This window comes from Triticum dicoccoides, chromosome 4B, assembly GCF_002162155.2.
Source record: "Triticum dicoccoides isolate Atlit2015 ecotype Zavitan chromosome 4B, WEW_v2.0, whole genome shotgun sequence".
In the NCBI taxonomy this organism is placed as follows: Eukaryota; Viridiplantae; Streptophyta; class Magnoliopsida; order Poales; family Poaceae; genus Triticum; species Triticum dicoccoides.
The window spans coordinates 186,943,146-186,957,160 of NC_041387.1; the positions used below are offsets into that span (position 1 = coordinate 186,943,146).

The following is a 14,015-nucleotide window of genomic DNA, read 5'->3' on the forward strand; positions in this document are numbered from 1 at the left end:
GCCGAATACGAAGATCTGTCCGGGGAGAAAAGTCTCACCCAGGACTGCGTCGTTGTCGATTGAAGAGGCCATCAAGCCTATCGGTGACGACACAGAGGAACTCTCAATGAAAGCACCAATGTCGGTGTCAAAACCGGCGGATCTCGGGTAGGGGGTCCCGAACTGTGCGTCTAGGCGGATGGTAACAGGAGACGAGGGACACGATGTTTTACCCAGGTTCGGGCCCTCTTGATGGAGGTAAAACCCTATGTCCTGCTTGATTGATATTGATATTGTGGATGTTTACAAGAGTGGATCTACCACGAGATCAAGGAGGCTAAACTCTAGAAGCTAGCCTATGGTTTGATTGTAAGGGTTGTTGTTGTTGTGTCCTACGGACTAGAGCCATCCGGTTTATATAGACACCGGAGAGGGCTAGGGTTACATAGAGTCAGTAACAATGGTAGGAGATCTACATATCCGTATCGCCAAGCTTCCCTTCCACGCCAAGGAAAGTCCCATCCGGACACGGGGCGAAGTCTTCAATCTTGTATCTTCATAGTCTTGGAGTCCGGTCGATGATGATAGTCCGGCCGATGATAGTTCAGCTGATGATGGTAGTCCGGCTATCCGGACACCTTCTAATCCAAGACTCCCTCAAGAAGCATCAATCTTTTTGAGTCATTTCCAAGCTTCATCACGTTGTGCTTTCAAATCTGCCATCCCTACTTCTTGACCATGTTTTGTGTAGGAGTAGCTGGCCTTGTCAACACATTTCTTTAGTTCCTGCCCTCTAAATCCAACTAATTGGAAATTTGCATATATGTGCCTAAGACAATACCTTTGAGGTGAATCAGGGAATACCTCATTTATTGCCTTAAGCAAGCCCTATACATTAACAAATTAGTAATGCACATGATCAAACTTAAATAATTCCAACAGGTACTAAAACCACATTGATCAAACATATTTGTGCATAAGACACTAACCTTTTGCCTGTCAGATATGATGGTGTATGTTCCAAATTTGTTGCCACTACCAATGGAACATCTCAACTGAGTTAAAAACCAAGTTCAACTGTCTCCATCTTCCTTGTTAACCACACCAAAAGCTATGGGGTAGATGTTGTTGTTGCCATCCCTTCTTGTGGGCTGCAAGTATTTGATGTCCAGTGGTTAACTTGATGAAGCATCCATCAAGACCTGGATTAAGTAAAAAATTAGCTACATCATAGAACTTCTAGGAAACCACTAATTAAGAATGGTTAAATCTTCAAAAATTACCTATAAATGGTCTACAACCATTAAGGAAACCTTCCTTTGAAGCTGCTAAACAGTAGAAAAGATACTTGAATCTAGGAGTAGGTGCTGGGTTTTCTGGATCTTCAAATGTTGTCACTATACACCCGCTCCCAGGGTTTGTATCAAGAACAGCTTGAAGATAATCTCTTAACCTCAAGAACTGCTGCTTGTGGTCACCTTGCACCACATCAACATCCTTCCTCCTTGCCCTATATGCCACACTCCTTGACACATCCACTGAAAACTTGGTCTTTGTCTTTTTAATTAATGCATCCATAGGAGATCTAATGTCTTCTCTCAATGCTTCCTGTACTGATCTGGACAACCACTTTGTAGTGACCTTTGTGGACTCTTCACATGCTCCACAAGTGTGCATAATATCACACTTCTTGATGCATAAAGTTTTCTCATGAGCTATCTTAGAGGCAATGATATAAAAGTCACATCCATGTGTTCTCTCTGAGCACCAAACAATAATCCTATCTGGGGCATTTCTATGATATTGGAAGTTCCTCAATGTCCTAATGTGAAAATCCCTAAGTGCATCTCTGTACTCATAAACACTGGTGAAGCACAATCCCTTACAAAACTGTACTTCTGGGTCTGGTAGTTTGGGATCAAACCATACCCTTTCCTTCAACTTCATATTCCCTATCTTCCTACCACTTGGTAGTTTATAGGATCCTTCAGGCTCATCTTCTTCATCACTAATGCCATAATCACCAGGAAAACATTTTTCTCAGCTTCAGGCAACCAATCTGGTTTTTCCATTTTCTCAACCTCATTGTATGATCTAATTGTTGGACCAGGATTTCTCACTGGCTTCAGTTTCTGCGCCATTGGTCTATATTCATCATGAGAGGAAGAAACTGCTTGCAGTTCCACATTGTTGCCATCTGAATCAGACAGAAATTCTGACACATCAGTGTCACCTTCAAAATGATTGAGGTCAGCTTCTCTCTGAAGAATACTTTTCTTAAGCTCTTCCTTTCTGTCCATGCTTGTATCCACCAACTTAGTACAACTTTGTTGTGTGCTAATGCAATGAACAACAAAATAATAATATCTGTTTTCATCTGCATTACATGGCTCATTTTTCTCTCACAAGTCTTATGTTCACAATCTTTTCATTTAGAGAGTGGAGCAACATCTGCTGCACATCATCTTTAGAAGATATTTTCTCTAAGCCTTCTATTCCTTTATGATCATCACTAACATAGTACATATAATCATCAGAGCAGCAACCCTCACTCCGAATGAGAGATACCAGAGTCCCAAATGATATGTCTGACCGATACATATTTCTAACCACGAAATCTCTGGCTTGGAAATGGAACCGAATTCCCCATTTTGGTTCATCAATACTAGACAAGATTGAATGAATTATTATAAATAATGCACAATGTTAAACTTCCTAACAATTTGCAATTATTCTATTATCATACATTCTGGGAAATTGACATAAAATACATCATAATTACCAATGTCAATAAAACTGAAAAAGAAGAAGAGATGTTGTACATGCCGCCTCTCGCACGAGGAAGCTTGCGCCGGCCGCGGGGTGCACTTCTCGTCGTCAACGGTGGTGGAGCCACCATCAACTCCTGGGATGGCTCAAATCCAGGCTGTTGCACCGCAAAGGTAGAGCTGCCTAGCCAGGTATCGACCTCTGATAGGTCACCGCGGCCCCCAACAATGTCAGGAGGTTGGCCGCCAAACGAATTGCCTCCAGAGTTTGGATCCATAGCCGCCATTAGCACCGCCGCCTAGGGATAGAGAGTAGAGAGCCCGGGGGAGAGAGATGTGTTTCGGCCGGTCAGTTGGTCATTTTGACCTGGCCCTGGCTGGTTCCGACCGGGCCGGGGCACTAACAACCGTGAGTAGGGCGCCGTTAGCTGTTAGGGCACGCGTCGGCCTACCATGTGGGCCAGCCATGTCAGGAAAGTGGTTAAACTGGCTAAAACAACGATCAACACGACTTGGTAGTTTTTTCCACAAAATTTGAAATTTTTGGTAGTTATCAGCCACTTTTTTGAAAGTGGTAGTTCTGTGGGACGGTAACCCCTAATGTGGTAGTTTTTAACCCCTAATGTGGTAGTTTTTTGTCAAATACTCACCACCATGCCTGCCATATGGGCCTCCTACTATGCCTGCCTGCATCAAATATAATAGATATGTGATAACCCACAAGTATAGGGGATCGTTTGTAGCCTTCTTTGATAACTAAGAGTGTCTAACCCAACGAGGAGCTAAAGGTAGAACAAATATTCCCTCAAGTTCTATCGACCACCGATACAACTCTACGTACACTTGACGTTTGCTTTACCTACAACAAGTATGAAACTATTTTGTAAGAATAAAACTATGAGTACTTTGCGAGAATAAAACTATGAATGAATTTCAAGAGAGTAAAAGTGTATAGCTTTTGTCAACAAGAAAGTCATTTGTCCCTAGACAATCGATAACAAGTACCGGTAATCATTCTTGTAATTTTATATGAGGGAGAGGCATGAGCTAACATACTTTCTCTACTTGGATCATATGCACTTATGATTGGACCCCTAGCAAGCATCCACAACTACTAAATATCATTAAGGTCGTGAAACCCAACCATAGCATTAAGTATCAAGTCCTCTTTATCCGATACGCCATAACCCACTTATCCACGTTTAGGCTGCTGTCACCCCCGCAACACCGAAAACAAGCAAACCATGAACATATTGCAACACCTTACAGCGGGGGCCCCTCATGTTTGTGCAAGATGGACGGCATCGTAGGACAGCACCGTAAATAAAATATACAATCATACCAACTGTTGGGGATATAACTATTGGGTATGATCCGCCTAGGAGGGGTCGGGTCATACCACTTGCGGTTCATAACAAGAAGGCCCATGAAGATGTTGAAGATGGCGGTTCATGAAGCAAGCTTACTGAAGGCCCAAGACCCGGAGGAAACTTGAGGCCCACGGGCGTAAACCGCCATATGTTAACTTGTATGCTAAGGAAAGTGTAGTTCTGTCACCAGGCTGGACACGTTGTGTATGGGCCGGCTGGGACTCTGTAAGCCGCTGGGCATCAGCCTGTGTATATAAAGGGGTGAACCGATGGCGGTTTAGGGCAAGAAAGAAGAGATCAAGAACTAGGTCAAGCATATTCGCTCCCTGGTAATCAAAACCCAAGCAATAAAACCCTAAACTGGAGTAGGCCTTTACCTCCACCACGAGGGGCTGAACTAGTATAAACTCTCTATGTACCTTGTCCCATTTAACCCCTTCAAGCTAACTACATTGCAATGGCTCCACACCTAAGTCCTTATGCTAGGGCATCTGCCGTGACAATTCCATGAAAGTTGGCACCCACTGTGGGGCCAGCGCATGGTGGTTTCGAGTTCTTGAAGGGCAGCTTCGCATGGCTCAAGGGATACACTGTGGGCCAGATGACTAAGAGTCATCGCGACAAGCTCTACATCGACGACGCAGGCTGGGGCCCTGAGGCCGGCTCAATCGAGTATGGGTACCGGGTCCCCTTTGGCGGAATCCACGTCTTCATTGGCAAGATTGGTAAGTCGGAAGCTGAGCCGGACATCTGCACTGACATTGTCGAGACGGCTCAGCGTGGGCGACCCGCCAAGGTTCAAGCCGCCCTAAAGCATGTCTTTGTTGGCTTTGTTCAAGGAGCAGAACTGGAAGGAGGATCTGAATCCGGTGGTGAGATGGTCATCTACTCAGGCGACAAGTCTTCAACTGGTGAGATCGATTCTATCTATCAGGTTCAGGATGGTGGGCTTGGGGGCTGTTCCGATGGTAATAGTATTCTGGACCCCTATGAGCCGCCACACCAGGTTGTAATCTTCATGGCAGGTACATAGCCGAGGCAGAATTCTTCAACTGCAGCAGCAATGAACTCCGGGTCAGCAATGGCAATGGCAGCTGAAGCTGAAGGCCCTGCGCGCCCGCCGGCTCAAGTTTTATATGATATATTGGATGCCCTAGCGACATTGTTAACGGCGGAGGTAAACCCGACGAACCAAACTCAACATAATGCAGACATTGCAACGTTACGCGATGAGATAGCCCAGGCTAAGGAGGGTCTGAACGCGGAGAACGCCCGGATGGCAACAGAGTGAGCCACCTTGCGGAGGGAGGCAGAACGACTACAAGTAGAGAGCTTCCGCTTAATCTTAGACCGGGACGCATCAAACGTTGTTTTTAACAGAAGGCATCTGAGTCGGTTACCCGTGACTTACGATGCGATGAACCTTTTCAACACGCCTGGGGTAGGAACCAGTAACCCTCCTAGAGTGGATCGGGCCATTGAGGTGCCGGGTTCAACCTCATGTTGCAGACCCCCCACGTTTGAACTTGACGCCTCCTCATCACGTTCCGACGCCCCCAGGTCATTTTTCTAACCCTTTGGATAACATGATAGGTGCGGCTACTCGACTGGCGGCTCTCTAGGTTCAGGATGAGTCACCGGCGGTGATGGAAATACAGAGAGCCAGAGAACTTCTTCAGGCACCTGTGGTTCAGCAGGTGGCTTATGCATATAGTCGCAATTGTATCCATTCAACACCTCGTCCAAGCCGGAGTTATAGCAAGCACATTGATGAAGCAGCTGTGTCAAGCAGTGAGCGGCATCGCAATCAGCCTCATAGGCCTGACCATGCTGGTAATGATGCTCAGGCTTTGGTGGACCAGGGCAGGGCACGACGTGAGGCGGAGCTGGCGGCTCAATTGGCGGCTCAACAACAATCTCCGGTTTATCCATCAGCATCGATGGAGGCAGGAGTGACCTCTAGAACCTTGGGTGTGCCATGTTTAGTGCCGGCTCGTACTTGGTTGAAAAGCATGCCCGCTAACTCCTTTGGATCATGGGCAGAGTTGAGAAGGCGATTTATTCAAAATTTTAAAGACACGTGCAAGCAGCCTATGTCGATTCTGGATTTGGATTCTTGCGTCCAAGGTGAGGGTGAGTCAACAACCAATTGGGTGTGCCGGATTTCAGATGTTATACACTCATCGGACAGTATCAACGCCGATTCGGCAATCCTGATGTTAGAGAAGAATTGTCGCTTCCTTCCCCTTAAGCAGAAATTCGGGTGGCTTAAGCGTAATTGCAATGATATGGGGGAGCTCATGGTAGCTCTCATCAAGTATGCCGACTTTGATAGCACTAAAGATCCTGAGTCTCATGAGGAGAAGGCTGGCAGGGGGAAGAAGGGTGGCAATGCAAAGGGACATCATAACACGATGGGTCAAGGTGGTAATGGTAAACGTAAGGCAGACGGCGGTTTAGACTTTGTGGCTAACAACAACACACAGAGTAATAACCAATGACATAAGGGGAAAGCACAAGCACCCCGGTTTGGAGGGCCAAAGTTCAACCTTGAAGCCATGATGAATCAGCCTTGTCTGAAACACGGGACCCAGGATAAGCCGACCAGTCATTTGTGGAAGGATTGATTCATCATGAGGGAGTATAGAAACTCTAACTTTTTTCAGAACAATCATGGCCCGCACGGCGGTTCAAGTTCCGGCTCTCATGGACCTGGCTTTGGAGGTGGCGGCTCAAGCTCTGGCTTTCAAGGCCAAGGTAATCATGGTGGTTTTAATTAGCAATCTGGCCAAGGGAATCAGCAGTAGCAGTCTAGTTATTAGAGTAATCCAAAGCAGCTGAATGGTGGTCAGTATCATGTGTTCACCACAAGCCTGTGCAAGCGAGATCAGAAAATCCATAAGCATGCGGTGAACTCTGTTAAGCCGGCGGTGTCTCGTTATTTAAGGTGGTCTGAGCAGCCTATTCTATGGAGCCGTGAGGATCACCCGCCCCGGGTTGACAATCCAGGTTATTTGGCATTGGTGGTTGCTCCACAGGTAGGAGGATATAAGCTTACGAAGGTGCTCATGGATGGGGGCAGCGGTATCAATATCCTTTACTATGAGACTTTTTGTCGTATGAATTTGATTGACAAAGATCTTAAGGCGTCTTCTACTATTTTTCATGGGGTGGTGCCTGGTAAGTCGGCATATCCAGTGGGTAAGATAACACTGGAGGTAGCTTTCGGAGATGACCATGATTCCAGAGCCGAAAAATTGACATTTGAGGGGGTTAAGATCAAAAACCTGTATCATGCTTTGTTTGGGCGGCCGGCTTACGCCAAGTTTATGGTGTGGCCGTGTTATTTTTATTTGCAGCTTAAGATGCTGGGTCATAAGGGCACCATCACAGTGCATGGGAATAGGAGAATTGCTCTGTATTATGAAGAGGGTGATGCTGCTTATGCGGAGTCGGCCTATGCCACTGAGGAGTTTAAGTTTTATAAGGACAATGTTGACCCAGCAGATATGACCCCTTTGAAGAAGCTAACTACAGAAAATGACACCATGTTGAAGTTTAAGTCGACAGATGACACTAAGCTGGTTGATTTTGTACCTGGCAACTCATCCAAATAGTTCAGCATCAGTGCTAATATGGATGCAAAATAGGAAAGCGCATTCATCGAGTTCATCCTTGAGAACCGGGACATCTTTGCATGGAAGCCTTTTGACATGCAGGTGTACCGAGGGAACTTTCTGAGCACAGTCTTAATGTGGATCCCAAGTTTAAGCCGGTCAAGCAGTTTCTTCGTCGTTTTAATGAGGAAGAGCGCAAGGCAATTGGTGAAGAGGTGGCTCGGCTCTTGGCGGCAGGATTCATCATTGAAGTTTTTCATCCTAAGTGGCGGCTAACCCGGTGCTGGTACTTAATAAAAATGGAAGTTGGCGTATGTGTGGATTATACAGACCATAACAAGGCCCATTCAGCTGATCCTTCTGCTCTCACTTGTATTGATCAAATTATTGATGCTACGGCGGGTTGTGAGCGTTTGAGCTTTTTGGATGCTTATTCGGGTTATCATCATATCAAGATGGCAGTTAAGGACCAAGAGAAGACAACTTTCATCACTCCCTATGGAGCCTTCTGCTATGTGTCTATGCCTTTTGGGCTCAAGAGTGCCCAGGCGACTTACCAACGGTGTGTTCAGAATTGTCTCCATGGCCAGATTGGGCATAATGTTCACGCTTATGTGGATGATATTGTTGTGAAATCCAGGAAGAAGGAGACCTTGATAGATGATCTGAAAGAGACCTTTGACAATCTCTGGGTCTAAAATGAAGCTTAACCCGGCCAAGTGTGTTTTTGGCATGCCAGCGGGCAAATTATTGGGTTTCCTAGTTTCTGAGAGGGGCATTGAAGATAACCCAGAGAAGATCAAGGCTATCACTTCTTTGGCTAAGTCGGCATGAATCAATGACGTCCAATGCTTGGCAGGTCATATTGCGGCTTTGAGCCGGTTTTTAAGCCACCTAGGAGAGAAGGCTATTGTCGGTGTCAAAACCGGCGGATCTCGGGTAGGGGGTCCCGAACTGTGCGTCTAGGCGGATGGCAACATGAGACGAGGGACACGATGTTTTTACCCAGGTTCGGGCCCTCTTGATGGAGGTAAAACCCTACGTCCTGCTTGATTAATATTGATGATGTGGGTTACAAGAGTAGATCTACCATGAGATCAAGGAGGCTAAACCCTAGAAGCTAGCCTATGGTATGATTGTTGTTCGTCCTATGGACTAAGGCCATCCGGTTTATATAGACACCGGAGAGGGCTAGGGTTACACAGAGTCGGTTACAAAGGTAGGAGATCTACATATCCGTATCGCCAAGCTTGCCTTCCACGCCAAGGAAAGTCCCATCCGGACACGGGACGAAGTCTTCAATCTTGTATCTTCATAGTCTTGGAGTCCGGCCGATGATGATGGTTCGGCTATCCGGACACCCCCTAGTCCGGAACTCCCTCAGTAGCCCCTGAACCAGGCTTCAATGACGACGAGTACGGCGCGCATATTGTCTTCGGCATTGCAAGGCGGGTTCCTCCTCCGAATAATTTATAGAAGATCATGAACACCAGGATAGTGTCCGGCTCTGCAAAATAAATTCCACATACCACCGTAGAGAGAATAATATTCACACAAGTTCAATCTGCTGACGTATTCCGTGGCGTGATGTCACACCACAACCAAGCCTTCATTTGAAACGTTTTTATTGTACCACTTCAGCGCGTTTAGCGAAGCGGTTTCCTTGGCACGTCCTGTCGAAGCAGAGATCGTGTTCCCCTTATTCCGGGATTCCCATCAATACGGACATGGGTAACCCAACCGCGCCCGTTGCCACGCCCCCTCCATCGAAGGTGGGTTCCAAACGGTCATGGGGACGGCTCTTGGTATTCTTCCTCTTTATAATGAGACCAAGGCCCGTTCTTTCTATTCAATCTTCTATCGAATCCGCCCCTCTCCCTGAGTTCCAACACCCAGGGCTCCGAATTCAGGTACCTTCGATCCTCGACAATGTCTGGTCCTGATCTACTAGGCCGGTGGATGCCCTCCTCTGTCACGGAGGAGGACGTGCTAAAGCTGAGAGATGCCAGGTATTTAACCTACGAGGTTTCGCATAGGCTGCCTGCCCGAGGGCAAGTTATCCCAACTCCCGAGCCCAGCGAGATCGTCGTGTTCATGTCTCACTTCCGTCGGGGTTTAGGCTTCCCGACGGATCCCTTCATGAGGGGGCTCATGTTTTACTATGGGCTGGAATTCCACGACCTGGCTCCGGAGTCCATCCTCCATATCTCATCATTCATTGTCGTTTGTGAAGCCTTCCTCCGCACTACCCCTCACTTCGGCTTATGGCTCAAAACCTTCAACGTGGAGCCGAAGATGATTGAGGGGTGTCAGGCAGAGTGCGGCGGGGCGGTTATAAGCAAGAGGGCCGAAGCTCCATGGCCCAAGGGCTCTTTCCAAGAGGAGCTCGGCTTGTGGCAACAGGAGTGGTTTTATATCACCGCTCCCCGGGGCAGCAGGCAGAAGCCGCCGCTCGTCTTTCGCTCGGGCCCTCCACAGCAGCTGACGTCATGGGTCAACAAGGGGCGTGACTGGGGGTCGCCCAAAGACGTCCCCCTGTTGCAGGACCGGATTCGAGTCCTCCAAGAAAGGGAGATCAATCTGGTCGCAGTGGTGCAGGTCATGTTGATCCGGCGCCTACTGCCCTGCAAATGTCGCCCCCTCCGCTTGTGGGAATTTAATCCGGAGGGGCCGCGAGCTCTTCAACACTTCATGGGTTTGACTCCCATGGAGATGTATAAACTGTTCTTCGGATCGCAAGAGACGCATCCGAAATTGACCGAGGACGCTGGCCTAAGCTGCAATCGCCCGGATACTCAAGTAAGTAGCCCTGTGTCCGGATACACCATCCATTTATTTAGCGTGAGCTTGCCTTTTAACCAGCTATCCCTGGACAGGAGTGGATAGCGCAAGCAAAACTGATACGGTGTCCGGCCCCCCTCCCTGAGACCACGCAGGATCCCATGTTAATTAAAATGTTGGAGGTTGCACCTTCAAATGAGGGTGAAGGGGGCACGGGGAAACTGTCACCTCTGCCAAGGAGGCGTTTAATAAGGTAGGAATCGAGAGTCCCTCCTTCCAGGGGGAGAAGCAGAACGCTTCCGAAGACCCGGAGGCCAAGGCCTCAAAGCGGGGAAAGAAATCTGTACCGGAAGGTCCTGCGCCAGAAAGCGCCCCGGCCGTACTATCTCCTCGGAGGAATCAGCCCTCTAACGAGCCATAAGTAAAAAGGGGGATTTTATAATTACTAGACACCCCTGCTTAATGTCTAAAGGTAATCGAAGTTTTTACCTTGTAGTTCGGATCTCAGCCCATCTCAGCACAACTCATCTTCGGGAGACCTTCGTTCGGAGATGATGGAGAGCGAAACGCCTCCATCTGCCACCCCATCACACGGGGCGGACGACCCTAAGGTGTCGTCGCGGAGGGTCTCCCCGAGTCCGGCGGGGCCGGAGAGTTCGGCACCCATTGGAGTACGGCCGGTGGAGCTGCAGGATTTGCTTAATAGGGCGTCCATCTCAGAAGATCACCGCACATTAATGGGTAATGTGATTGAGAGGATCTCGTCCGCCAAAAGCGGGTTGTATAAGGCCGTCGGAAGTTTACTGATGGGATTTGAGGTACGCAAAAAATGACATACCTGTTGACAATTTTGCACATGAAGTGCGCCCTGTATAGTAGCCCCTGAGACTTGGTATGCTGTCGAAAACGGCAGCGTGCCTAGGATCATAATCTCAGTTATTAACTGTCACCTTTCCTATGCAGGTGGCGGAACGTTCGGTGGTCAGCCGGACGGATGGATTCGCCGAGCTGAAGAAGCAACTCGACGCTGCAGATGCGGACATCTCGCTGGTCAATAAACGACTTGATGAGTCACAAGGTATGTGATTGCGCCGCGGTCGCTTAGTAAGGGAGCTGATGCCCATTCCTTACAAGTTGTATGCTTGATGTAGATGGTGCTGCTGCTGTGGAAGACCTTTGAGCAGAACTTGCTCGGGCCAAGGAGCAAGCCAGAAAAAGCGAGGCGGCTGCCTTGAAGGCAGCGGAAGAGCTAGAAGCCGAGAAGGCTGCTCATTGCCGAAGCAGGGAGGAGATGGCCGAAATGGCCATGAAATTAAAAGTTGCTACCGACCGCCTGGAGGTTCTTGAAGGAGAACGCCAAGCGGAGCAAGAGAACCTGAAGAAGGCCAATGCCGAAGCCAAGGATGCCCGTAGTGCGATGCGGGCTATGAAGGAGGAACTGCGTAAGGTCGGAGACATTGTGGTTGGAAAGCCCTTTATGCTGCGTAGGAAGTTCACGGATCCGAAGTATACTCAGCTGGGCCGATTGTACGGTGCGGAGGATCCTTATCTGGACTTGGCGGCGAGTGCGGCAGACGCAGTCGTGCACTTTCGAAGCCAGGAGGATCATGAAATGGAAGAGCTTTTCTGGTCTCAATTCCATAGTCCGGAGCGTCCACTTCCGTTGAGTGATCGGCTGGTTGAGTGGGCTGAGCTGAATAGATTGTCCGGACTGGCCATGACGGATGTGGTAACTCATCTGTGGCCAAAAAGCCCCAAGCCGAAGAGTTATTTTGGCTTGTTGCAGCAATTCCTTGGGGCAGTGCCGCATATTAAGGCGATGAAGCGGTCGGCATGCATAGAAGGTGCGCGGATGGCTCTCGCCCGTGGTAAAACATAATGGGCGGAGATGGATGCCACCGCTGTTGCATCCTGGGGTTCGGACAAAAGCCGATTCCCCATCGAGCATTACTTTGAGGAAGTCCTGCAGGGCGCTCGTATAATAGAGTCGTAGTGCTCGAAAGATGTTATGTTTGAATGGCATGTATGATTTCTAAGATCATGTTTATAATGTAATGACTTTTTATACTTGTGTGTTCAAGTATTGAACTATCTCCTATGCGGCCGTATATGTATGTATAATCTGAAAGATGGCAGTCTTTGGCTTCAGCCCCCACGCACATGGTGCGGGGGTGTTTGCAAAAAGAAAAACGCTTTTTCACACTTAATCCAACGTCTTGGTCCTTTTAAGGAGGTGATAGCATAGCAAACTAGGCAACCAGACTATAATGCTTTATCACTTTCACTTAGCCATAGGAGCTCGAATGTGGGGCTACTATATAGCCCCTGATGGCACCGCACTTCTCCAAACTTGGGGCGCGTATGTGCCTGACCGGGAAGCGGTCCTTCGTCAAAGCGGAGGAATTCTAAACATTCCAATGGTCGATCGAGTGGTTGACCAGTCTCTCGCTATATCATGACAATCAGTTTTCGGCTTTCTCTACTGAGGTGCTCTCCTGGCCGAACCGGGGCACAATCGCAGTAGTTCTCCTGGTGCCGCGTTAGCCGATGATACGGAACGTAAGGCAGCAAAACATAGGAGCCGGGCAAACCCAACATTTGACCAAAGACATTATTTGGAGCTGATGCATATAAGGCCTAATTCGAGACGCCGAACACTCCCTGAGGTGTTCGGTCTTTATGATATCGGGCAGAATAAAGCCCTAAGCCCCTAGTGTCCAGGTACAGGAGGGAACTTCTGACGCGGCCGATGCCAAAACGCCAGCCTCCTCCTCGGCTCTGGTGGGAAACCGGGGGATGTGTATCAACAAGAGACAGTGAGAAAGGTTTACGCAGGGTCTTAATCTGAAAAGAATCCTTGCAATGGGTCCCTACTGCACGTCTGCGCCTGTGTCTCTGTTGTGCTGTATCCTAGACGGGTGTAGCACGTGCTTCATCTGTAAAAGAGAAGGACTTAGTTTCTAAGAAATATCGTGCAAAAAGTGTATCAAAATAAAGTATAATTTGGAAGATGAAGAAAGTTGAGCTTTATTGGCTTTCATCATTTATGCGCGCGGCCCCCTAAAAAAAGGGGTATGCGGCTGGGAAGCCCCTTGCCGGACTTGTCTAACCATGTCCGAGGTCTAAATGACTTGTTTTTAGGGGCTTTGACCTGCAAGGTCGGAATAATGTGTGGCTGTCTAGGCAGCCGCACATTCTCCGTGGTCGAGAGACACCTAGAGTTTTAAGAATATGCCACGTGGACCGGGCATTTTTAAGCGTAAGAGACGCGTAATGCGGTATTGCATGGAAGCGCATGAAAGCTGCACGCCCCAGTAGTGCTTAAGGGCTACTACTAAATGGGGCGATAGAGGGTGAGCTTTTCGCGACGGAGGTTGTCGGATGAACCGAACACGACCCCTAGTGGTACAGACCCTGTAAAATTGGCTAAAAAGGCCTGGCGTCACTCCTTTGAAGGAAGTGCTGCTATAACGAATTTTGGTGGGTTCTATCCCCAGTCT

General features: G+C 48.3%; 1 pseudogene; it reads right to left on the bottom strand.

Moving 5' to 3' along the window:
• The window catches only part of LOC119292614, a 163,553-nt pseudogene that overhangs the window by 78,721 nt on the left and 70,817 nt on the right, over positions 1 to 14,015 (bottom strand).